This window comes from Chanodichthys erythropterus, chromosome 18, assembly GCF_024489055.1.
Source record: "Chanodichthys erythropterus isolate Z2021 chromosome 18, ASM2448905v1, whole genome shotgun sequence".
Classification (NCBI taxonomy): domain Eukaryota; kingdom Metazoa; phylum Chordata; class Actinopteri; order Cypriniformes; family Xenocyprididae; genus Chanodichthys; species Chanodichthys erythropterus.
Window position 1 is genome coordinate 35,232,414 of NC_090238.1, and position 26,648 is coordinate 35,259,061.

At 37.7% G+C, this 26,648-nt stretch overlaps 1 protein-coding gene across 2 annotated transcripts in view; it reads left to right on the forward strand.

Annotated features, from left to right (window-relative positions):
- plekhh1 (pleckstrin homology domain containing, family H (with MyTH4 domain) member 1) overlaps positions 1 to 26,648 on the forward strand; it is a 145,868-nt gene that overhangs the window by 79,148 nt on the left and 40,072 nt on the right. The window contains exon 1 of one of the 2 annotated variants that reach the window (XM_067368033.1): positions 9,523 to 9,729. The exons of the other annotated variant lie outside the window; for it this stretch is intronic. The gene's annotated coding sequence lies outside the window, so the exon portion shown is untranslated. Of the gene's footprint in view, positions 1 to 9,522; positions 9,730 to 26,648 lie in introns of those variants that run through there. 2 annotated transcript variants of the gene reach the window in all.

Sequence of the window (26,648 nt, forward strand, 5' to 3'; positions counted from 1 at the left end):
GTCCAATATTAAGTTAAATTCACTTTTACATTTAGTAAATATAGCACATTTGTTTGGTTAAAATCATCTAATATTTCAATTATATCTACTCGATATTTTTAGTTTATTTGACATAGAATTACAGTTGTAGTGTTTTATAATTTTGATTATATCTAATTAATTTTATTTCTCATATAAAGTAATTCAGTTAATCAGATTTACACTTTTTTTTTTACTGACATTTACTCAATTTATACAGTATATTTCATTGATTTCGCAGCTTTAAAATTTACTCAATTTTTTTTAGTGTAAAAATGTTTCACCAAAAAAATTGAGTAAATAATAGTTAAACTTTTTACAATGTAACTGTATAATTAATGCACTAATAGATGCAATGATGCAGACACTATAAATAAATATTATTTCAAAATGTATGTAGGATGAGTTCAGGGTGATTGCGACATTTTTTGCCATTGAGATGACTTGGAAAAAGTGTCCCAATCAACCTAAATTCACCCTATATTTTAAAATATAACCTGTTTTGTGAAATGTTTCACTTGAAAAGATTGCTTGTTTGCATTACTTTTCTCAGCTGGGCTTGCTTGTTGATTTTTTTAACAACAAAAAAAGTTTTTTGCAAATGTTAAAGGGTTAGTTCACCCAAAAATGAAAATTCTGTCATTAATTACTCACCCTCATGTCGTTCCACACCCATAAGACCTTCGTTCATCTTTAAAACACAAATTAAGATATTTTTGATAAAATCCGATGGTTTAGATAGGCCTTCATTGACAGCAAGATAATTAACTCTTTCAATGCCCAGAAAGCTACTAAAGACATATTCAAAACAGATCATGTGTCAGGGTTCTGTCACTTTGGTCTAGTTTATTTCTTGGTTTTGTGACAGAGCTCTGACACTCCCGTTCTTGTCGTGTTTTTGTGTGAGCGTACAGTCTCGAGTGTTCTCGAGCCATGCGCTCTCTTGTCTGCGTGCCTTGTTTCATGTTGGGAGTGTGGCGTTCGGATCCCGGCACTCGTGTCTAGTTTGGTTTCGGTTTCGTGTCGGGATTCGGACACTCGCGCTCCCAGTCCTGTCTTTATTGTGAGCGCACGGTTTGTGTGTACTTTCACTTGCCGTGCGCTCTTGTCTCATGTTTTGTGTAGCAAGCGGTGATTTCCACCTGCAGCGTGCTCTCATGTTGTTTTGTGTGAACACGTGGCTTATGAGTTTTCATAGTCACGTCTCGTCTTGTGTAAGCACATGGCTTGTGATTTGTCTTCATTGGCCATGTGCTTGTGTCTTTGTTTTGTTTGATGTGAGCACATGGCTTGTCATGTTTCTTTGTGCCATGCGCTCTCATGTCTATTGTCTTGACCCCGCCCACCTTGTTACCTCATTATTGGTTGATTTGCCCCACCTGTTCTCCCTCATTACCTGCCTTGTTTGCTTTCCTATTTATTCTCCTTGTGTTTGCAGTCCTGTGCTGGTTCGTTGTTATATTTTCCCTGGTGTTTTCTGTCAAGTCAAGTCAAGTCAAGTCAAGTCATGTCATGTCATGTCATGTCATGTCATGTCATGTCATGTCATGTCATGTCATGTCATGTCATGTCATGTCATGTCATGTCATGTCATGTCATGTCATGTCATGTCATGTCATGTCATGTCATGTCCTGTTTTTTTGTCTACTCTGTTTTCCCCCATGGGGTAGTTTTTGTTGTGTTTTTGTTTTATTTTTTGTTAATAAAAAGCCTTTCCTTCCCTGCATCACTGAGTCCTCGCTCCTTCCCTTCCACCAACCTGACATCATGTGACTACAGTGGTTCAACCTTAATGTTATGAAGCGACGAGAATACATTTTGTGCACCAAAAAAACAAATAACGACTTTATTCAACAATATCTGGCGATTTCAAAACACTGCTTTATGAAGCTTCGATGCTTTACGAATCTTGTTTCAAATCAGTGGTTCAGAGCGTGTATCAAACTGCCAAAGTCACGCCCCCTAGTGGTGAACCATTGAAATTTCGACACCTCCTTTACTGAAACCACATGACTTTGGCAGTTTGATACAGGCTCTGAACCACTGATTCAAAACAAAAGATTCATAAAGCATCGAAGCTTCATGAAGCAGTGTTTTGAAATCACCCATCACTAGATATTGCATATTGTTGAATAAATTTTTATTTTTTTATTTTTTGGCGCACAAAAAGTATTCTCGTTGCTTCATAACATTAAGGTTGAACCACTGTAGTCACATGAACTGTTTTAAATATGTCTTTAGTAGCTTTCTGGGCATCTGAAAGTGCCCTGAAACCTTTCAGGAAAGTTAAATATGGTATGGTTATTTCTCTAAAGCACAATCAGTCAAAACGGGCGGGGCCACCTGCCTATTTAAGTCGTAGCATGACAAGATATGCGTTAGTAACCAGAATGTTCCCTTTCAATACATTTCACTTGCACTGAGTCAGTCTTTGAGGCTTATGGGGAACGCAAAGATGCAAAGTTTTTCTTCAAATCTTCCTCTTGCTCTCTCTCTCTCCTCCCCCAACATGAGTGGACACGTAGTAAGGGACTGCTGATTGGCTACAAGTTTGTTGTGGCACACAGTCAGATCTACTTTCAACAGCTTTCTCAGAAATCTCTTACTGTACCTTTAAGACATATTCACACAAAGTGTGATACACAATCTTGCAATTGGTGTAAACAGACTTTTCTATTTAAAATAATAATAATAATAATAATGCAATTTTGCAATTATTTCAATGATTTCATGAGTCAAATCTCATGAAATACCTTTTTTTATTTCTTTAAGCACCCAATAATGTCTGTCCACACGCTGTCGTTCCTTTAGCATGCTATAACATAAACACGTCAGCTATTTACTGAGAGATCTCATCTGTCCTGAGGGGCTGAGAGAAACAATGTGTTGTGTCTGAAGGTATAGCAGTGCGATGGATGGATGGATGGATGGATGGATGGATGGATGGATGGATGGATGGATGGATGGATGGATGGATGGATGGATGGATGGATGGATGGATGGATGGATGGATGGATGGATGGATAGTCATGGTGTGCATGTGTAAAGACATATACTGAATAAGCACAATAATAATTGGTGGTAAAGTAGAAAGTTACAACATAATTCAATAATATTTCATGGTAAACATAATAAAATGTATTTATTTGTAATTAATTAGTAATTATTTTTTTCTCTTTCAAACATTTACAGTAAAAGTTTTCAGTAAAATTACATGCATTGTCCTGTTAAAGTAAGATAGATAACTTATAGTTAAGATTTTAAGCATTTTCCAATCTTTTTCTGTTAAAGTTTTTTTACATTTTTAATACATTTTTACTCTGTGTCTGTGTGTCTTGGTGGGGGGGGGGCTTTGGCTAAGACACCTTCAGTCAGTCAGTGAGACACTAATCCACAAGATTTAGGAGAGCATTCGGCCTGAGCTCTGTGAGTGTATACTATAATTTTCAAGAGAGTCAGAGCTTAGCGAGATATTCAGATATTCAGACAAGATACACACATACACGCGCACAGAAAGACATACAGGGACTTGGATACAATAGCAAAGCTCAGTAAAATACAGTGGAAGGTTTCGAAATAAGTGGCTTGTGTGATTGCGATAAACAGCCATCAGTTCTGCAGTCTGTGATTTGAGGACAAGTGTCTGGCCACATATCCATGGACTCCATCCAGATGGTTATGGACCTGTACTGATCCTTATATTATCCAGCATCAATCCCAGCTGGAAAGGCATACATATTGTTTTCAGATAATACATTCTCATACAAATTTTCATAAGCCAGTGTGCTGTTGCCATCCATGTGACTTTATTGATGAGGTGTGCTATTACTTTTTTTTTTAAAGATCAGACCAGTGCTATAATTGTTAATGAAAAATAATTTTAAAAAACGTAAAATGTCCTATGACATTAAATTGTAAAATTCATGTTGGTTCTAAGAATGTTTTATTTTTAAGGATGTAGAAACGTGACTTGGCAACTGCAGCTGACCTTCGCCTGCTGTACTCCTCGGTTATCTGCTGAACACAAAGCAAACGCTCAAAAAAGTCAGCCAGAGCTGGCCAGAGAGAAGAGAAACTAGACAGCAAGGAATATATATTGTGATTTAACTAATTAAAATGGAATTGTATCACCTATAAATGTGTCATTGCTAATGGCAAGCCTCAGATTCTTTGGGCCTGGGCTTCTGCTACATGCTGTTGCTGTTAAACATGCATGGTTTACACTGAATTCTCCATTTTTAAAAAAGGAGTTTCCATTATGATCCACTCCCTCAGAGGTTCCAGAGAGGCTGGCCAAATGGCAATAAAGTCCTCGCAGGACAGCAGAGAGAGAGAGTAAAAGACACAGAAACAAGTGATGGAAAGAGAATGAGTGAATTCCAAATGGCATTTTTGCACCCTTGAATGCCACTGCTACGAGGAGACCCTACTGAAGGGTCATTGCAAATGAAAGTGAGGCTGTTAGCCAGAGTTATAGTTGAGACCAGCTCATTTGTGCCAAGACTGAGACCAGAAGAGGGTCTCAGGGCCCGAATCCACATACTCACGACAAGACCAAGACCATGAAAATATGGTCTAAAACCATTTTTTCATGGTCATGGTCCTTGAGGTGTGGCCCTGTCCCAAATGGCACACTTCATATGCATTTTCAGTCTTGTGGACTTACAATGACTGCCACAAGACCGTAGGGTGTCCCATTTGTCAAGTGTTTAGGTTGCCATTAGGGACAGGGCCTAAGACTGTATTTTCATGGTCTTGGTTTTTTAGGAACCATGTGGACTCTGTCTACACTCAGACTGAACCTTCTTCTGGTCTTGATCCAAATGAGCTGGTCTCGACTTCAACACTGGCTAAGGGCTTGGACTCTGACACGAGGGCCAACACTAAGAATATTATGGTCTTAAACTTGGCCTTGAGGACCAAGACCACTGACATGAAAGTATTGTCTTGGACTTGACCTCGAGGACCAAGATCAAGACTATGAAAATATGGTCTTGGACTTTATACTCAGCCTAGAGTTCGAGTCCAAGAGCATATTTTTATGATCTTAGTCTTGGTCCTCGAGGCCAAGTCTAAAACCATATCTGAGTCCAATACCAAATCCAAGTCAGAATCCAAGACCATATTTTAATGGTCGAGTCTAAGACCATATTGTCATGGTCTTGGTTCTTGAGTCCAAGTCTAAGATCATATTTTTATGTTCTTGGTCCTCAAGGCAGAGTCTAATACCATATTTTAATTGTCTTGGTCCTCGAGGCTGAGTATAAGACCATATTTTCATGGTTTTGGTTTTTGAGTCCAAGTCCAAGATAATTTTTTTATGGTCTTTGTCATCAAGGCAGAGTCTAATACCATATTTTAATTGTCTTGGTCCTCGAGGCTGGGTCTAAGACCATATTTTCATGATCTTGGTTCTTGAATCCAAGTCTAAGACCATATTTTCATGTTCTTGGTCCTTGAGGCCGAGTCTAAGACTATGTTTTCATGGTTTTGGTTCTCGAGTCAAAGTCCAAGACCATATTTTCATGTTTCATGTTCTTCAAGGCTGAGTCTAAGTCCCAGATCATTTTTTTTATGGTCTTGGTCCTCAAGGCTGAGTCTAATACCACATATTCATGGTCTTGCTTCTAGAGGCTGGGTCTAAGACCATATTTTAATTGTCTTGGTCCTCGAGGCTGGGTCTAAGACCATATTTTCATGGTCTTGGTTCTCGAGTCCAAGTCCAAGACAATATTTTCATGTTCTTGGTCCTCGAGGCCAAGTCTAAAACCATATCTGAGTCCAATACCAAATCCAAGTCAGAATCCAAGACCATATTTTCATTGCCTTGGTCCTAGAGTCCAATTCTGAGACCATATCTGAGTCTTTTATTTTAATGGTCTTGGTCCTGAAGGCCGAGTCTAAGACTATGTTTTCATGGTCTTGGTTCTTGAGTCAAAGTCTAAGACCATATTTTCATGGTTTTGGTCTTCGAGTCCAAGTCCAAGATAATTTTTTTTATGGTCTTGGTCCTCAAGGCAGAGTCTAATACCATATTTTCATGTTCTTGGTTCTCGAGGCCGGGTCTAAGACCATATTTTAATTGTCTTGGTCCCCGAGGCTGGGTCTAAGACCATATTTTCATGTTCTTGGTTCTCGAGTCCAAGTTCAAGACCATATTTTCATGGTCTTTGTCCTCAAGGCCGAGTCTAAGACTATGTTTTCATGGTCTTGGTCCTTGAGGCCGAGTCTAAGACCATAATTTCATGTTCTTGGTCCTCAAGGCTGAGTCTAAGACCATATTTTCATGGTTTTGGTCCTCAAGGCTGAGTCTAAGACTATGTTTTCATGGTCTTGGTTCTTGAGTCAAAGTCCAAGACCATATTTTCATGTTCTTGGTCCTCAAGGCTGAGTCTAAGACCATATTTTCATGGTTTTGGTCCTCAAGGCTGAGTCTAAGACTATGTTTTCATGGTCTTGGTTCTTGAGTCAAAGTCCAAGACCATATTTTCATGTTCTTGGTCCTCAAGGCTGAGTCTAAGACCATATTTTCATGGTTTTGGTCTTCGAGTCCAAGTCCAAGATAATTTTTTTTATGGTCTTGGTCCTCAAGGCAGAGTCTAAGACCATATTTTCATGGTCTTGGTTCTCGAGTCCAAGTTCAAGACCATATTTTCATGGTCTTCATCCTCAAGGCCAAGTCTAATACCATATTTTCATGGTCTTCGTCCTCGAGGCCAAGTCTAAGACAGTATTTTCTTGGTCATGTCATTGACTCAGGAGCATGTGGACTCAGTCTTGACTTGGACTGGACTGTGCTGTTTTTTCTAATTATTTTATTTGAGATGTGGTATTTTTAAAATTCAGTTGCTTTTGCTAAATTACGTTTTTACATAATCATCTGTTTTTACCATTGCCAAGACAAATACATTTCACTTTGAGCATTAGATGCAAAAGGTTTAACTACTACAATATTAACATCTATCAGTATGCATGAATGTTACTATTGGGTGTCCCAAACAATCACATACAGTAATGCCCTGCATCACTTCAAGTGTCCGTTAGAGTAAGTAGGATGGAATTCCCTCTATGTGGCTTTTAATTTACTGTCCTGGGTGATGACAGTGGTACTTGAGTGGAGTGTATGCCAGTTCCCATGCTGGGTGGCATCATCTTATGTTTGATTTTGACCAATCCCTTTAACACAAAATACAGAATTCATATGGACAGACTGACATTTGTGCTCACACAAACAGTTTCACTCTGGGCAAATCTGATTTTAATTCTTCTGTCTTTTTCCAGGTAGCCTGCAGTCAAGTGAAACATTACATGCTGAGTTGTCATGGTTTATTTTGACTGAGGGCAGTGGAGCACTCACACTCTCTCTCTCTCTCTGTCCTTTTTTTTCTCTTTCACATTTGTTTTAAGGAATGTTCCAGGATGTACCTGTCAAAAGTTTGGAAACAAATATTTTTTTATGTAAGAAGTCTCTTATACTCAGCTTCATTTATTTAATCAAAAAATTCAGTGTCACATGATTCTTCAGAAATCATTCTAATATGCTGATTTGTGCTCAAGAAATACACACACACACACACACACACACACACACACACACACACACACACACACACACACACATATATATATATATATATATATATATATATATATGTATATGTGTGTGTGTGTGTGTGTGTATATATATATAAATAGATGCACATGTAATGTTTTGTTATTGTTTATATACTGTGTGATATGTCATATTGGGTCCTTTGCTGGGTCATGTGATAGTTATAATTCATCTACTCTTATCTTCTTGTGCATTTTCTGTGCATTAAATGCATGCAAATGCAGTAACATACCTTTGTATTCAAAATGAAATATTAGAAACGTTTGTAACTGTGCAAGTCAGTTAACCATCGGCTGCAGCGGTTCATAACAGAAGTCACGTTTCTGAACTGAACACAACAGGGTGTGGTTAACAATTACCTCAACATTACATGCTTTACACATACTGGAGGCAAGGAGAAAGAGATTGCGACATGAGAGAGAAGGGGAGATGTGCCTTTGCCTGTCCTCTTATTTTATACAAACATCTGCAGCAGGCCCAAAGTTACATTTTGGATTTTATATACTTGGGTGTTGCTCTGTGAAACCATAAAGGAGAAAATGGAAATGTAATACAGCTGATAACGGCTTCACATGCAGCTGCACTTTAACCTCCTTATGATTAAACAAACCAATGTTCATAATATGAGGATGTTCCTGTAGCTCAGTATTAGCTATGGCTTCTTTTTTACAATGAAGTCTATTTGCTAATGTTTTCGGGAGCTATTGGATAATGTCAATGCTCAAGAAGTAGATTTTATTTTTTTGAGGAAGCCAATTAAGGCCATTTAAAGCATGCATGAGTCTCCTCACAAACTTCCTAATTGCACTACAAACTTTTTATTGGCCAGTAATGATTCAACTTTCACACTATACTTTAACAATGTGAACATTTCGGCTGCCACTGCATGACAAGGATTTTCAAATCATTAAAAATAATAATAATAAAAAAAGTATATCAGGTCTATAGATATCCTGCTGAAATCTCTGCAATTTTTGTAATAATTTGAAATAGTTGCTTATTAATTCAATGTGTTCATATCACAAATCCTTTTTAAGTCATATTTCACCTCTCAAAATGCTTAATGTTCATGAAAATTATGTCACAGTGCAACACAATTTGAATGGTACTGTACAAATTTATAAATAGGCTTTATATATATATATATATATATATATATATATATATATATATATATATATATATATATATATATATATATATATATATATATGAACATTTTTATGTTTTGTAATCAGTGACTTTTTGAGATATATATATATATATATTGGTATGAACACTTCAGAGTTGGACAGTAGTGGCCCCTGATGCAATTTCCTGTGTGTGCTGATCATACAGACACGCAGAGAGTAGTGATTCGATTCCGCGAATCGGTTCATTCGAACAATGCATGTCAATGAATCGGTTCAAAAAGATTCAGTGGTTCTTTTCATCACGTTGTCCAGCACGGACAATTTCATGTGTTCCAGATCAGTTAATTGCGTGAATGATTCAGTTCAGTTCATAAAAAAACAAAAACAAAACAAAAAAAACATCAAGTATCCTAGATTTTGAACCAATAAATGTGTTTTTAGAGAAGTGTGGTGTTTTATTCATATACCCAGTAACATTTCTGCTTAATCAGTCAAATCTTCGGTTTACTCCTAAAGGTCTAGCTATCATCAGCTACTCGGTTTTCGACTCATTACGAATCTGAAAGAGACGGCTCGAGTTGAGAACCTCTCGGACCGATTCAGTCCGATTCGCGATTAAATCGTTCCACGATTCATTGAAAAGATCCGACTCAACCGAACGATTCTTGAACGAATCGGACATGGCTAGCAGACGGGGGCTTGGCTCCCGGCGTAATCTGACCCCAGCACTCGGCTCTTTAAAGGAATAAAGGATGAATTTACTGAATGGAGATCCGCTGCAACGTCTGCTGAGTTCAGAGCAGGACCGAAAGCGCTAAAAGACGGCGCCACGGAGAATGAAAGTTTCGGAGGAGCAACTTTTGAGAGAGTTTACGAACTTTGGAGGCGTAGCGCAGCGATGTGATGTGATCTACCTCTGAAAACATTAAAGTAAAAACTCGGGCGGTCAAGAGAAGGACAGTCAAGGTAAGCTCAACGGTGGGTGAGAGGGACACTAGACTCCGGTTTAAAAATGTGTTTTCATGCTTTCTCTCCAATTGCAGCTTTAGTTGGGATATTCAGGGGTCCATATGTTAATGTTGACATTTTCCAGTCTGACACACCTGTGCGTTGTGTCCATTTTTGGACAAAAGTAATGACAGCAGTTCCTACATGTCCCATCACTGTGTTTTTAGCAGTACGTTAATGTCGGTGCATGAAAAAGTTTTGTTCTCCTGTTTCATGAGCAATCAGAAAGGGAAGAATAAAGATGCTGTTTGCAACCCGCCTTTGGTCACTCGTGCTGTTAATAAAACAGACCACAAAGTGTTTCTTGAGACTGTTTATATCTGCAACATTCCCAGTGCATGTGCATTTTTGCTCACGTGGAGTTTTTCATTATAATGAATGAGTCTGACCTCAGTTCATCCAATTCTGCACAATAAACAAATGTCATGAGTACATGCTTATATTATAAACCCTTATTCTTTTCTCTCTCTCTCTTTCTCTCTCAGACACTTATACACACATTATTACAGTGCTTGCAAAATAGCACTGTTAATATTATCCAAACATGCAATTTCTCAGTCAATAACAATTTTTGTACATATCTATTCATTTATTTAGTACATTGAATTACTTGAATCAACCTCTTTTATGATGTTTTCAGTTTTTGAATTTTATGTAACTAATGATTGTAAGGAAGAAAAGCTTTATTAAAAGGCTTATTTTTTGCAAAATTAAGCAGTGAAGCAGCTTCATTTTAAAATATAGATCAAATGTTATATAATAATAAAGAAATGGATTTTTCTCCATATGACTTCACTGGGGTTCAACAGGTTGAAGGTTCAGTTTCAGTGCAGCTTCAAAGAGCTCTACATGATCCCAAACGAGGAATAAGAGTCTTATCTAGGGAAACAATCGGTCTATAATTAAAAATTATATACGTTTTAACCACAAATGCTTATCTTGCACACACGTGATGTAGGCGGAAGTACCGATCAAGTGTCTACAAAGTGAACATGCAAAGACTAAGTCAAATGCCCTTTACAAAAACAAAACAAACAAAAAACGGTAAAACAACGATGTTGCATGATTTTAAATATGGAAGAGGAAATGAGATTAAGTTTTTCGCCCTACCGCGGTACTTCCGCCTTCATCATGTGTGACCTTTCCAACGTGATTACGTAATGCGTGGCTCATCGTGAGCTATTGCAAGATGAGCATTTGTGGTTAAAAAGTATATTAATTTAGATTTTTTTTTTTAGAAAATGACCGATTGTTTCACTAGATAAGACCCTTATTCCTCGTCTGGGATCATGTAGAGCTCTTTGAAGCTGCACTGAAACTGAACCTTCAACCTGTTGAACCCCAGTGAAGTCCACTATATGGAGAAAAATCCTGGAATGTTTTCCTCAAAAACCTTAATTTCTTTTCGACTAAAGAAAGAAAGACATAAACATCTTGGATGACATGCGGGGTGAGTAAATTATCAGGAATTTGTAATTCTGAAGTGAACTAATCCTTTAATTTGTGTAGAACCAAAAGCGTAAAAGCAGGCATCCCTAAAATTATTATTGCTGTCTTGCCAGTAGTGTTTTTTCCTTTGTCACTTCAGCCTGCATCTGTCGATGCTTTCTGAGGGCTTCTGCGGTGTGTGTAGGTGATGTTTACACCTCAGTATGGAGGAATGTCATAGGCTATATTTACTGCTCCAGCTGATAATGAGTGTGGCTAGTTTACAAAAGCCTGTTATTAGGCTGAATACAAAGCTTCCTGTAGACCAGAGGATAAGAAGAAGAAGGAACCGCGGAGAGAATATTGGAAGGATGAGCTGTAGGAGATCTATCTCCATGCCTCATCTACAGCTGTTAGGATCTCTGTGATTCATGTAATCCAGTCTATTTATACCACCACTAAATGGGTGTTGTATTCAGCAGCAGATGTTCTCACCCCTGAATATGACATATCTTCAGGCACGGGCTGTGTTGATGAGCTATATTCAGTAGCGCCTTTTCTGTAGACTCACAGTCATCTTACATAGTTGTTTCTTCTTTCAGTGTTATGGTTTGCTATTCTTAGCTGGATTAAGTTGGTTTAGCTGGCTTTCCAGCCTGGCCAAACTGGCCTTAAAATGGTATAACTGGTCTCCTTGCCCTCTCCTTGCCTGATTTATGATCTCCATAAATCATAAGCAGTGTCGCAAAACAAGACAGTTGCAGATTGTAGCTTTTGTGACATCACAAATGCTTAGGCTCCACCCACGTCTGCTGATGGACTCTGCCCTATTAGCATAGACCCCGCCCTGAGTGAGCTGTACACAGTCCGCCATGTTTATCTCCCCGACAGAGCATTTAACAGCAAGAAATTTATTCTTATTAAAGCGACTAAAGTTATTCAGTCAAGAGCAGTGAGTGATTTTCTGTTTTTCTTTTGTTGTTTGATTCATATTAACAGCATATACAGCAGTAGGAACTGTATATTACACTGCTGTCACTTTAATACACAGATCTAATATACACATGCAATTTCTTTCCCTGCTGTTTACGTTCACAGACATAACAGACTGTGTTTATGTGATCTTTGTGTGTTTTTGACATAATCTTGTGTGTATTTGACAGTTTAAGCAGAATAAGACATGAAAGAGAACTTAGTTTGATATTCACGAGACACGCCGTCTGACAGACAGCTTTCTGTGTGCGTGCTTCAGATGTGTGCGCTCAGAAAACAATAAATCAGAAGTTTATACTTATATGGCTTTAAAAAGCATGCAGATAATAAACCTTCATGATGATGAAGAACTGCAATGTCACGTGAGCGTGACCGCGATAGAGATGATAATCAAAACCAAACAGATGTTTTGTTAGTTTTTAGCAGAGTATCCGAGGCACGAGCTGTACAGGCTCCGCCCTCTTCTGGAAGGTGGGGCGGGGAGCAGCAGCTCATTTGCATTTAAAGACACATGCACAAATACAGCTTGTTTTTCCTTCCACTCTAAACTGGTCATTTACAACATGATATAATAAATGATCTGTGGAGTATTTTGAGCTGAAACTTCACATTCTGAAGACACCTGAGACTTACATTACATCTTTCAAAAAGGGGCATTAAAGATCCCCTTTAAACAGAAGTAAAATTGAGTCATTCGCATTGTTGCAATGAAATCAAACCATGAAATCATAATGAACAATTCTTATTTTTTTACGGAATAATGATTTATCTGTGCACAATTTTTTTATTAATGTGCCCTCCTTCTTGCAACAGCATCTCTTCTCTAATGACTTACATTTATCAGTATGAGGGGCGGGGCAACCTGTCACTCACATTACATCACAGCAAAAGCAAACAACAATGCTGTAACAATCCGATCAGTTCCCGATGAACCAAATCCCTCCCAACATTTTTTCTTGTTTGAGAAGCCGTTTCTGTCAGATATACGTCGCAATATGGAAGAAAAGACTACTGTAAGCAACTTTAAGCTGGTTTAAATGATCTGCTAGTCTGGCCAAGCTGGTCCCGAGCTGGTGTAACTGGTCTCAGCCTCAAACGTCACGCCCATGGACCGTTTGGCTGAACATCTGATGCATATGGCACACTTATCTGGAAACACTTCAGGAGTTTCGAAGTCATCATCTGGTTGGTTGAATTCTACAGGATGTCTGGGAGACGCGTGTGTTGCGTTCTGTAATGGTCCACCTGGAAACGAATGCAGTGAAACTAAACCTTCTTGTAGAAGAACACTGTCGTGTTTACAACTGTGACAATGAGCGCTAACCAGGATCAACTAAATGTTGGATTTTCAAAAGTATGTGAAGTTTGTTGCAGTAAACTTGTATAATGTTCTTGAATTAATAATTTATTAGATGCACGCCGGTCTGTTATTGTAGGGACACCAACTTTACATTTTCACGCCTCTAAACATGACGCAGAACAAAGCGAACTGTGATTGGTTGCATGGCATGTCAGTCAAACGTCCTCTTGGGCGGTCCTTGGCCAATGAAAGCTGCGATAGCGTCCTGACCTCCTTTCGTCAGTCTGAAGGTCTGGCTATGCGAGACTACTCCTTGCCTAACCAGCTGATTTAAAAGTAACCAAAACCTGCATAAAACCACCAAAACAGGCTTGGATTATCTTTGATAATCTCGCAATTCTGATTTTACAAGATGCAATTATGACTTTTTATCTCACAATTCTGACTTTTTTTTCTCACATTTGCGAGATATAAAGACAATTGCATCTTGTAAAATCAGAATTGCGAGATTTAAAGTCAGAATTGCGAGTTATAAAGTCAGAATTGTAAGATATAAAGTCAGAATTGCAAGATATAAACTCGCAATTCTAGGAAAAAATGTCACAAAACGCCTCACAATTGGACATTATTACACTCAATTGCGAGTTTATACCTCACAATTCTGAGAAAACTCGCAATTGTGAGAATAAGGTCAGAATTGGGAGATTTTTTGTTTCTGCCATTAAATAAAAAAATAAAAAAAATACCAGATGATTGGTTTCTTCAAGTTCTTTATTTTTCTCACCAGAAACCTTGGGAGGAACCAACCTTGTCTGACCTTCTCATTTGTACTGATTAAAGCTCTACAGAAGAAGTAAAATGGAGTCAGAAAGTATCTGCATTGTGAAATGGCTCTTATTTTGTCGTTTCTGACGAACAGCTACTTTGAGTTAGTCGAGCAGGCATTTCTGTTAGTCAGACCTCCAAAGCTGATGCTATGGGTGGCCATAAATTGTTGCACAGACACCAAATGGAAACTTTGTTTCAGGCTGAAACAAAAGAAGTCGGTTTAGTTGCGTGTGGTGGCCTTTCTTTTGAGATATATAGTCTGTGCAAGAGAAGAGAGTTGGAAAGCTCACAGACTGCTCGCTCCAACCTGTAATAGCTACTTTAAGATCACACACGCAGACATGATATCATATAGCCACGCACATCATTTTTATTTGAATATAAATGCAGCTGTAATAGTACTTAAATGTCACTGATTGCATTCAAATTGTGTTCATTGTAATGGCAGAAACACACTTGTGCGCACACACACACACATACAAGACCCAGACACACTTTTTTCCTGCTGATTTGAGTAATTCGGATGAGATGCCAAAGCCTTGGAAAACCAGTTTGGTCTTGACAGAGACGATCCAGAAAAACAACAGAGGGGATTTCACATGACTTTTGGGATGATATCATTTGATCGCCTAATCGCTTACATCACCGCAGCTGTGCACGCTCAGCAGAGATCTGGGGTGTGTGTGCGTGCGTGTGGGTACATAAAATAGAGTTTCAGAATGAAATTCATTTTATTGGAATAACAGAGGAGTTCTGTTTTATTGTATGATGCACCAGAGATTTGTCCTGGTTTCCAACTGGCCTTTCATGACCCACATGCACATTACTATATATATATTTTTTTTCACTTTGCTTTTTTTTTTCTTTTCATTGGTTCATAAGATTTACTCTTGCCACTAATATGCTGTTTAACAGAGGTCATATTCTCCTTGTGTTTCCTAAGAGTATATTGAGTGATGCCAGTCTTTTTGGTCATTAAATTTGGTCATACATTGACAGCTCTGGCCTTTACACTTGTTTTCGTGGATGTGCGTTGAGATATATGAGAGCTATTCTGACAGCTTGATTTTTTTTTTTGAGAAGCATCTAGAACTGAGCGAAATATTTTTAAAAAAAATCAGTATTTTTTCAGTCTTTTGTTAATATTATTAATAAATAAATTAATACATAAGTACTAAATAAATCAATCTTAGTATTTATTTGCTGTGCTATGGCTTAAAAAATGTACTGCCATAATTTAAAAGATGTTAGTAAAGAAAATCCAAGGTTAAATGCAAGAACAAATATGATAAATTAACATAAAATATTAAAACATAATTCATGTTTCAAAAAATATATAAATAAAAAATGAACATAAGGCATATTTTTTACCCATATTTGTTCACTAAATTAATATAAGGAATAACAGTGACATTCAGTATCTGTAATTTCTATGCAATTAGTGTGTGTATATGTATATGTATATATAAATATACATTCAGTCAAACCAAACATTATTCAGACATTTTTTGTTATATTTTTGATACATTTTAGTTCACATATGTAAGTGAGGATAGCAAAATAAAGTAAACTGTGACATATTATACCCAAAAATTCTTTATACAGTGGACTACCAGTAAAATGTATAAAAATATAAAAAATTATTCAGACACTTTGACCTGACCTTGTTTTGCTCAAGTGTTATCTGACATAATTAAGATTAATTGTTTCTGACACAGTTTAACTCTGAGATCTTGTCATATTTTATTACCATTTTTTTAAAACTATAGTGAATAAACTGTAATAATGAATTAAATGTTCAAGGTGTCCGAATAAATTTTGGTTTGTATATATATATATATATATATATATATATATATATATATATATATATATATATATATATATATATATATATATATATATATATATATATATATATATATATATATATATATATATATATACATACATACATACAGTGGGTACGGAAAGTATTCAGACCCCTTTACATTTTTCACTCTTTGTTATATTGCAGCCATTTGCTAAAATCATTTAAGTTCATTTTTTTCCTCATTAATGTACACACAGCACCCCATATTGACAGAAAAACACAGAATTGTTGACATTTTTGCAGATTTATTAAAAAAGAAAAACTGAAATATCACATGGTCCTAAGTATTCAGACCCTTTGCTGTGACACTCATATATTTAAGGTGTCTCAGGTGCTGTCCATTTCTTCTGATCATCCTTGAGATGGTTCTACACCTTCATTTGAGTCCAGCTGTGTTTGATTATACTGATTGGACTTGATTAGGAAAGCCACACACCTGTCTATATAAGACCTTACAGCTCACAGTGCATGTCAGAGCAAATGAGAATCATGAGGTCAAAGGAACTGCCTGAAGAGCTCAGAGACAGAATTGTGGCAGGGCACAGATCTGGCCAAGGTTACAAAAAAATTCTGCTGCACTTAAGGCTCCTAAGAGCACAGTGGCCTCCATAATCCTTAAATGGAAGACGTTTGGGACGACCAGAACCCTTCCTAGAGCTGGCCGTCCAGCCAAACTGAGCTATCGGGGGAGAAGAGACTTGGTGAGAGAGGTAAAGAAGAACCCAAAGATCATTGTGGCTGAGCTCCAGAGATGTAGTCGGGAGATGGGAGAAAGTTGTAGAAAGTCAACCATCACCAGTCGGGGCTTTATGGCAGAGTGGCCTGACGGAAGCCTCTCCTTAGTGCAAGACACATGAAAGCCTGCATGGAGTTTGCTAAAAACACCTGAAGGACTCCAAGATGGTGTCTTGTCCTTCATTTGTCTTGCACTGAGGAGAGGCTTCCGTCGGGCCACTCTGCCATAAAGCCCCGACTGGTGGAGGGCTGCAGTGATGGTTGACTTTCTACACCTTTCTCCCATCTCCCGACTGCATCTCTGGAGCTCAGCCACAGTGATCTTTGGGTACTTCTTTACCTCTCTCACCAAGGCTCTTCTCCCCCGATAGCTCAGTTTGGTCGGACGGCCAGCTTTAGGAAGGGTTCTGGTTGTCCCAAACGTCTTCCATTTAAGGATTATGGAGGCCACTGTGCTCTTAGGAACCTTAAGTGCAGCAGCCATTTTTTTGTAACCTTGGCCAGATCTGTGCCTTGCCACAATTCTGTCTCTGAGCTCTTCAGGCAGTTCCTTTGACCTCATGATTCTCATTTGCTCTGACATGCACTGTGAGCTGTAAGATCTTATATAGACAGGTGTGTGGCTTTCCTAATCAAGTCCGAATCAGTATAATCAAACACAGCTGGACTCAAATGAAGGTGTAGAACCATCTCAAGGATGATTGGAAGAAATGGACAGCACCTGAGTTAAATATATGAGTGTCACAGCAAAGGGTCTGAATACTTAGGACCATGTGATATTTCAGTTTTTCTTTTTTAATAAATCTGCAAAAATATCAAATACTCTGTGTTTATCTGTCAATATGGGGTGCTGTGAGTACATTAATGAGGAAAAAAAATGAACTTAAATGATTTTAGCAAATGGCTGCAATATAACAAAGAGTGAACAATTTAAGGGGGTCTGAATCTTTCCGTACCCACTGTATATGTTTTATGCAGGTAGCCTAAATATTATATCAAGAATCTATTTATTGAAATGAATAAAATGTATTGTTAATCAATTTATTTATAGTTTAAACTGTTTCATGGTGTTTAACTTACCAACAAATGATTTTTGCTATTGAAATTTAAATCATATATACTATTACACATTTTTGACTTTCATACTTTTCATACTTCATACTAAGTTGTGACCATGATTGTGTGATATTTTGATGTTATACTTGTTGAGATTAACAGAAATGTTTAATTTTGAATATATTGGGAAAGTTTTTGGAGCAGACTACATCACTTGTAGCAGCGCGCACATATTGGTGGCAGAAAAAAGTGGTGATAAGTGGAGGAAAATGGGCAAAATCCACAGAATATGAGAAAAATGTGTTGTTGTGCCTTTGGATGTCAGAATTGGAATGCATAAAAAATATAGTCTTCATTTTTATAGAATACCATCGTTGAAGACGCCCTTTGAAACTAAACGCAGGTGTTTATGTTGCAAGTTTCAGACTGGACTGATGAAACCTGCAAGGGTTAGTTTACTATTATAGCAAGAATTTGATGTAAACAGTAAGTCTACATGATATTCACATACATACAGTTTCAGCATGAAATAATATTTAAATATAAAATTTTACATAGATAACTTTTAAATAAATAAAATGTATCATCTCACAATTCTGACTTTTTTCTTGCATTTGCGTGTATCTCCCAGTTTGTGCTTATAACTCACAATTGTGAGTTTATATCTTGTACATATTAGATCTGTCCTACTCAGGGCATACAGGGAAAGAGTGTGGCGGCTTTTGCTCCTCTCTTCCTCCCTTCCCCCGCCAAACAAGCCATGGGTGCAAAAGGCCTTGTTCCTGACAGCATTAGCACAGAGGCTTCAGGGGCAATGGATTATTTGCATCTTGCTGTCATATTCGGCAGTACAAGTGGACGTGGGCTGAGCTAGCAGAAACACTGGTTTAATTTGACCTCTCATTCTGATGGCCATGTCTGCCAGGCTATGTCTCCCAAACCTCAGGTTCTGACTTCAGTCAAGTCCGTACATAACTGGACAGAGAGTTATAGCTTTTTGGTCAGCTAGCGGAATCTCTCTGTGTGCCGCTTCTGTAATTTGTCAGTAGGGCTATAGTTACGACCATGCTAATTGCAGAGTGCGACATGGTGCAGTTGTGCCGCTCTGCAGTTTGAATGTCTGGAGACTTCTGGTGTCAGTCCGTCTCATTTACCATTCCGCTTCCAACGCTGTTGTCTGTTACAAAGGCCCTTACACTGTCCAGAAGTTAACCGTTATGGCTTTGTAGTCTGTTAAAAACATCTTATTGTGTTTATTGTTGGCACATGAATTTTTGAATCATTCTCTTTTATTTTGTTGTCCTGTATTGTGCCTTGTGACTTGAGGTTCTATTTTTCCACCATCTGAATAGAAATTTTATCTTTAGCAGTTTATAAACTTGGAGATTAATGCGTGTTTGTGACAGGCTACATTTAAAATCCAGTAACAAAATGATCTACAGCTCAGCCCAGCACTTTGATTAGATTCAGTGACATAAGAGTATCTACAATAAATAAAAAATCTTTTAAAAACCTAGTTTAAAACATCTATATATTCATGGTTTAAATTTAATAAGCTTTAAAGGGGTCATGAACTGCATTTTTAAAAAAAGTTTATAATGTTCTTTGAGGTCCACTTATAATATTAGCAAGATTTTTATATCCTAATTTACAAGTAATACCATAGGCATTTTTCTGGCCTGTTTTTGACTTCTAATTGAAACATTTTATAGGCATGCCACATTCAAGACTTGGTAAATGCCCACTGCTATGATTAGGTAGCAGTTTTGCATATCATTTTTAACGTCCCTGCAATTACATGTGTGAAATTGTTTTAACATCTTCCAATGTTCATCATATACAGTGGCATGAAAAAGTATGCGAACCCCTTGCAGAATCTGTGAAAATGAGAATTATTTTAATAAAATAAGAGGGATAATAAAAAGCTCATGTTATTTTTTGTTTAGTACTGTCCTGAGTAAGATATTTTACATAAAAGATGTTTGCATTTAGTTCACAAGACAAAACAATAGCTGAATTTATTAAAATAACCCCATTCATAAGTATGTGAACCATTGATTCTCAATACTGTGTGTGGTTACCTGATGATCCACGACTGTTTTTATGTTTTGTGATGGTTGTTCATGAGTCTCTTGTTTGTCCTGAGCAGTTAAACTGAACTCTGTTCTTCAGAAAAATCCTCCAGCTCCTGCAGATTCATCAGTTTTCAAGCATTTTTGCATATTTGCCCCCTTTCCAGCAGTGACTGAATGATTTCTAGATCTGTGTTTTCACACTGAGGAGAATTGAGGGACTCAAACATTCACTGATGCTCCAGAAGGAAACATGATGCATTAAGAGCCGGGGTGTGAAAACTTTTGAATTCAAATATCAAGGTAAATTGTACTTGATTTTTCTGCCGGGAAACATGCAAGTATCTTCTGTTGGTTCCGAAGGGCATTACTAAATGAAAAACAATGATATTTAAACAAAATAAGAAAAATTGTGACATCTTCATCCTGTTCAAAAGTTTTCACCCCCCGGCTCTTAATGCATCATGTTTCCTTCTGGAGCATCAGTGAATGTTTGAACCTTTTTTAATAGTTGAGTTTGAGTCCCTCAGTTGTCCTCAGTGTGAAAACACAGATCTCAAAATCCTACAGCCACTGCTGGAAAGGGTTCAAATATGCAAAAATGCTTGAAAACTGATGAATCTGCAGGAGCTGGAGGATTTTTCTGAAGAACAGAGCTCAGTTTAACTGCTCAGGACAAACAAGAGACTCATGAACAACCATCACAAAACATAAAAACAGTCATGGATCATCAGGTAACCACACACAGTATTGAGAATCAATGCTTCACATACTTATGAATGGGGTTATTTTAATAAATTCAGCTATTGTTTTGTCTTGTGAACTAAATGCAAACATCTTTTATGTAAAAAATCTTACTCAGGACAGTACTAAGCAATAACTAAATTATTATCCCTCTTATTTTATTAAAATAATTCTCATTTTCACAGATTCTGCAAAGGGTTCACATACTTTTTCATGCCACTGTATGTTTGATCCCGAATCAGACGATAAACCTACACTTCAAATACCTGCGACAGCTCTGTAATTAATCATCTTTATTTATATTTATTCCTTATGTATTTGTATTGTAGTTTATTACATTAAATTAGTGTTGAAACAAAGATGCTACAGAAAGGTGTTTATCTCGTTACGTAGTTGAAACATTTGCCGACTGTGAAACATTTTTGAATATTACATATAATTTATTTTTGTTTTTAATTTATAACTTATTTTAAGTTTTTGGTTGTGGCAAATAAAATACTGGAAGCTACCACAGTTATAGGATAACTTGCGGTGTTTCATGTAAATGATTTATGAATGAATATACCATTGTTTGTCACACTGTCGTACTTATATTCATCGTAGGGCTGGGCGATGTATCGAATGCTTTTGTCACGCGCATTTCTTCAATAAAGCCGGTTCCCTGATTACCGCTAAATCACCATCACCTGCTTTCAAATGAAGCGGCATTTAATAGACAGAGCCGTAGTTCACTGATAAGACATGCAATATCACGCTCAATATCGACGGCGATACATATCGATATTGAACGCGATATTGCGTGTCTTATCAGTGAACTACGGTTCTGTTTATTAAATGCCGCTTCTTTTGAAAGCAGGTGATGCCGATTTAGCGGTAATCAGGGAACCGGCTTTACTGAAGAAATGCGCGTGACAAAAGCATTCGATACATCGCCCAGCCCTAATTCATCGTTCGTCATTTTCAGTAAAGCGAGTACATATTACATGATCTACAACAGACAAAGCAATAGTGACGCATGGTAAAAACTTTATAAGTCACACTTGTGTGTTGAGACATTACTGTTGAATCCAGTATAGTCATAACTGCATCATCAGTCTCTCTGAAAAGCCTACGCTGAACTGTCTTGTTAAAAAATTAATCCACACTTAAATGAAGCGAACAAACGAACAATGTCTTACTGACACGGTCTGGAACTTTGTTAAAAAAAAAATTCACCCTCGCTTAGGATCACAATGAAGGTTTTTCCAAAACTTGGCACTGTAAAACAGCTTGATATCCTCAGAGGCATCTCTCGTAATCCTGTGTTTGCCTCTGTCTTGTATTTACTAGTACAGGACATGCATGAATTGATGGGCGGGGCTAAAGAGGCAGTGATGTAGAGGTAGGCATTGATCTTCTACAGAGGCGGTCTTTTGTCGCACTATGATGTCATACTGAGACAAAATCTGAAACTAGTCATTTTGGGACACATTGGTTTCAATAGCCGTGTTTCCACTGTCAGGACTAAAGCGGTGTGCTAGTGTGTGCCAGGGCCAGTCGCGTTTCCACTGTCACTTCCGGGGCTTGATCGTGCCTCGTCGGGGCTTCCTCTGGGCCAACGGCCCGGGTTTTTCAGACCACCGAATACCTTGGTCCAAAGTTTATTTGTGTGTGGAGACGGAGGCGCCATTTATGATTACATGTAGGTTACCAGCTAACATCAGCATTAAGGACTTTTAAAATCATTTTAGCTCAAAACTCACTTTCAGAAAGCAGCAAGTGTTTGAAATAACTTCTGTTTGTGATCTGATGTGGATTCTGATCACCAAGACTATGCGCGACATTACCACAGTAAACATGGTAAATACGACGGCTTGAAGAAATCAGACTATCACAATCATGTAATTATTTTATCTGTCAGCACGTCTCGTCTCTCAACGGACTGATATCCATATTTAGCTCTGCATATTTCATAAAATAAAGCAACTTCACGTTTTCTGGATTTTTTTCTCTGTCACTGGAGAGAGTGCTAAAGCTCCTCAGGTCATATTTTTGGTGGAAAATTTGTAGAAATGATTATTCTTTGTAAATGTGATGTAAACATACTGTCCTATGACTACATATAAACAGAAACAGATGCGACTGAATAAGTAGGCTACATGTGTCCTCTTTCTTTTGTGAAATAACAGTAAATACCACTTTATTTCTGTGACTAGTGTTTAATCTTGACACAAATTAATTCATTATGATTAATTTGTTTGGTAAAACATCGATGCTTGGGTTTTTAGATTAAGTAAACAACAAACTTCCATTGACGTTGTTCCAGAGAGGTGTGTTACGGGCGGGTTTTAGTGAAGCGCTACGGAGCTTCTGGCCCAACGGTGGAAATGCAGAGTGATTTTGTGCTCGGTGCTACAAGTCCAGGGCTATTAGCCTAGCCTGGCCCGCTGAAAGTCCTGGCTCGCACTGGCTCGACAGTGGAAAAGCGGCTAATGAAAGCTGTTTTTGGACTAACGAGGAAGTTGTAATGACCTCTTATATGTCAAAAGATATCCATTCATGGACCCTTTAAAGGGGACCTTTAATGCCCCTTTTACAAGCTGTAATATAAGTCTCTGGTGTCCCCAGAATGTGTCTGTGAAGTTTCAGCTCACAATACCACAGATCATTTATTATAGCTTGTCAAATTTGCCTCTATTTGGGTGTGAGCAAAAACACACCATTTTTGTGTGTGTCCCTTTAAATGCAAATGAGCTGCTGCTCCCGACCCCCTTTCCAGAAGAGGGCGGAGCTTTAACAGCTCAACAACAACAAAGCTGGAGAATCTCAGGCAGCCAAAATGAGGATTGTCAGTAGCGGTGTTCAGCCTTACATTGTTCAAACCGGAGTCGGGGTTTATGTACATTTTGAGATTTGTGATGTCACCAGTCCGGAAAGAAGCTCGCTGTAGTCCCTACCAGCCTTTGTTGTAGTCCATAAAAAGCGATTTGTGTAAAATAAAATATCTCCCTTTGCATTGAACTTTGAGCGTCATAACTTTGTTTGTTGTTTATGCTCAAACAGCAACATTACACACTAACTAAAGGTAAAAAAAGTGAAATCATAATCAACCACCCCTTTAATGATTTTAAAAATGTCACGTGATGTAACCATCAAATTAAAAGTATTAGTAGTAACATTCCAGAGTAATTAATCAAAAATTTATTAAAATATAATTTTAAGGTAAAATGTGTGTATGTATGTGTGAATTTCTATTTCTCGTTTTATGTTAGTCTGCATGTCTGCTGCATCACATGATGATGATTTGGCAGAAAAGGTACAGTGCTAGAGTTTTATTAAAATATTTTCCCCCCAAGAAATAGAAAATTGTGTCAAACAGAGTTTCTTTTGATTAATTTAATTAATTTAATGTTTTTAATTATAACATCAGGACAGCTTTAATTAATTTTAGTACAGATATTCAAAACTTGATCATCATAGAAAATGTGTATTCCAGACATAGTATTTTTTGAATAAATTAATAGATTATCGACCTGCTAACATCACAGAAATTACAAGCTTTTAAAATGTGAGCTACAACCTAGCCTGTCAGCTTTGAACAGGTAAAAATAATCAGTCCTTTCCACTATTCAAGAGCTTGTCTCCTTTGAGCCGCCACATTCTTTATCCCTTTTTCAGGGGAAGAGAGAAAGACCCCCTCCCTTATATTGGTAATGGGACTGTCATGCAGAAAGACTCCATTGTGTGGGCCAGGATCCTGTTTCTCCCTGTGCCTGTAATTAAGAAGGGATTGCTTGAACAGGGATATTTAGGTGGCTGAATATAGGGTAGGGATTGCTTAGGCCGCTGGGTAAACTGTCTACACTTGCATAGCTGGACTTACCCCATCCCTACGGCCCTCAAACGATATATGCATGTGTATATTAGAGTCTACAGTGTGTATGCCGAGAAAGAGTGAAGGTAGCCTTTGTTAAACTGTGTCATCTCTATGAGCTCACAGCTCAAGTTTGCTTTTCAGTGGTTACCTAGGTGATCACTAAAAAGTGAGCTCATTTGAAGGGAGGGAAACAATAAAAGAGAGGTGAAAAGAAACACTTTGCCCAGAGCATTTACCGCCAGAACTGTGATGTCAACAGTGTGCTCTCATTGTAGGGTAAATGTCAGTCTTAGATCACCAAGATTTTGGCCTTTTTTTATTGTGGAATTAAGCTCTACTAAAACACTTCAGAAAAGTCAGTTACTCTATTAAGTAGGGGTGTAATGGTACATGTATTTGCCCCAAACCGTCACGATCAGTCAGTCACAGGTGATCCACACTCCAATCCAAAGGGGGGCGCATGCAGTTAACCGCCACAACAGGTAAAACGTGCCGAAGAAGAAGAGACAATCTATGCATAGATATGTTTAACAGTGATGGAAAGTTCTGATCATTTTACTGACTTCCCCAACACACTTACTAACGCGACATTTATCACATTTCAAATAAGAAAAAACTATTAATGCAACCAAGGCCAAATTCATTGCTTAGCTGGGTCTTCAGGCTATGCAGTCTGTTAGTTTACCTCACCTCCCGATCCCAGTCGTTCGTTCTTTTGTCACATCACCGTAAGATGAAGCTATGCAGTCTCTACCTGAAACAGAAATGGTTAGGTCACCACTCGAGTCTTTCCCTGCGTTCCAATGTCCATACTATCCATCCTAAATAGTATGTGAGATTAAAATAAGTATGTCCCAAAGCATAGTATGTTGAAAAGAGTATGCCAAAAGTCCCCGGATGGTCTACTATTTCCGGTAGATTTTCGAAGTGTGGCTCCGTGCACACTATAGAGGCTAATATTGCCCACAACCCATTGCGCATTGGACGAGGATTCAGTTCAGAACTACAAACACGAGTAAAAAGTGTTAAAAACTACAAAACATGGCGGATATACGCGATCGACGCTGAGAGATTTGAGTGACTAATAATCAGTTTAACCTGATAGAAAATATATATTTAATGTTACCCGTGTTATTTTTCATCTGCAAATACCAATGTGGACTTTTATAAAGATCCGAATGGCCATTAAGTTTTAAATGCATCATTATGCATTAATATGAGGAGAGTTCTCCACATGAAAGACTCGCGACTGCAGATCAACATGCTGCATTTCTCTCCGATACGGTAGGAAATTAACTAAATGAAATGTGGAGGATGTAAGATGATTGACAGGCCAGTTTACGGTGACAGGATGCGACAGAGAGAAAAGACGCGATTGTATGACGTGTTAATATCAGGGTTTGAAATTAACTTTTTTGCTCACCAGCCACTGTGGCTAGTGGTTTTCCAAAGTTACTAGCCACTCAGCATTTTCACTGGCCACAATTTTTATGTTGGTAAATTACATTTTATATGATTAAAGTTAACTTTGTTATGCTTAAATTACTTTATTTCGAGTCATTTTACTTGATTTAGAAGATTTAAAACCCTTTCAAACTTTTAAATGCAGATTGGCCACCTAAATCAAGACTACATTGTATATCAGCTGGCAAGAGGTGGACAATATGAACATGGGCTAATATGAGAAATTTTATAAGTTATTTGTGTTAGGCTATATAAAAGAACAAAGAAGCTAATTACAAAAACAATAGTAAACACACACAGCCACAGCTGAAATCTACCCGAATTTGGCGGGTTGGCGGGTGTTAATTTCAGGCCCTGGTTAGTATGTCCCAAAGCTTGTCTACTCTTTTACTACACACTCAAAAGTAAGTACTTTTTGTTCACAGAAAGAGTATATACTTTTAGGGCGTAGTATAAGTAGGCGAATTGGAATGCAGCATTTGTGTTTGAATCGTTCGTTTTGTCACATGACCACTTTCCAGCTCAGTA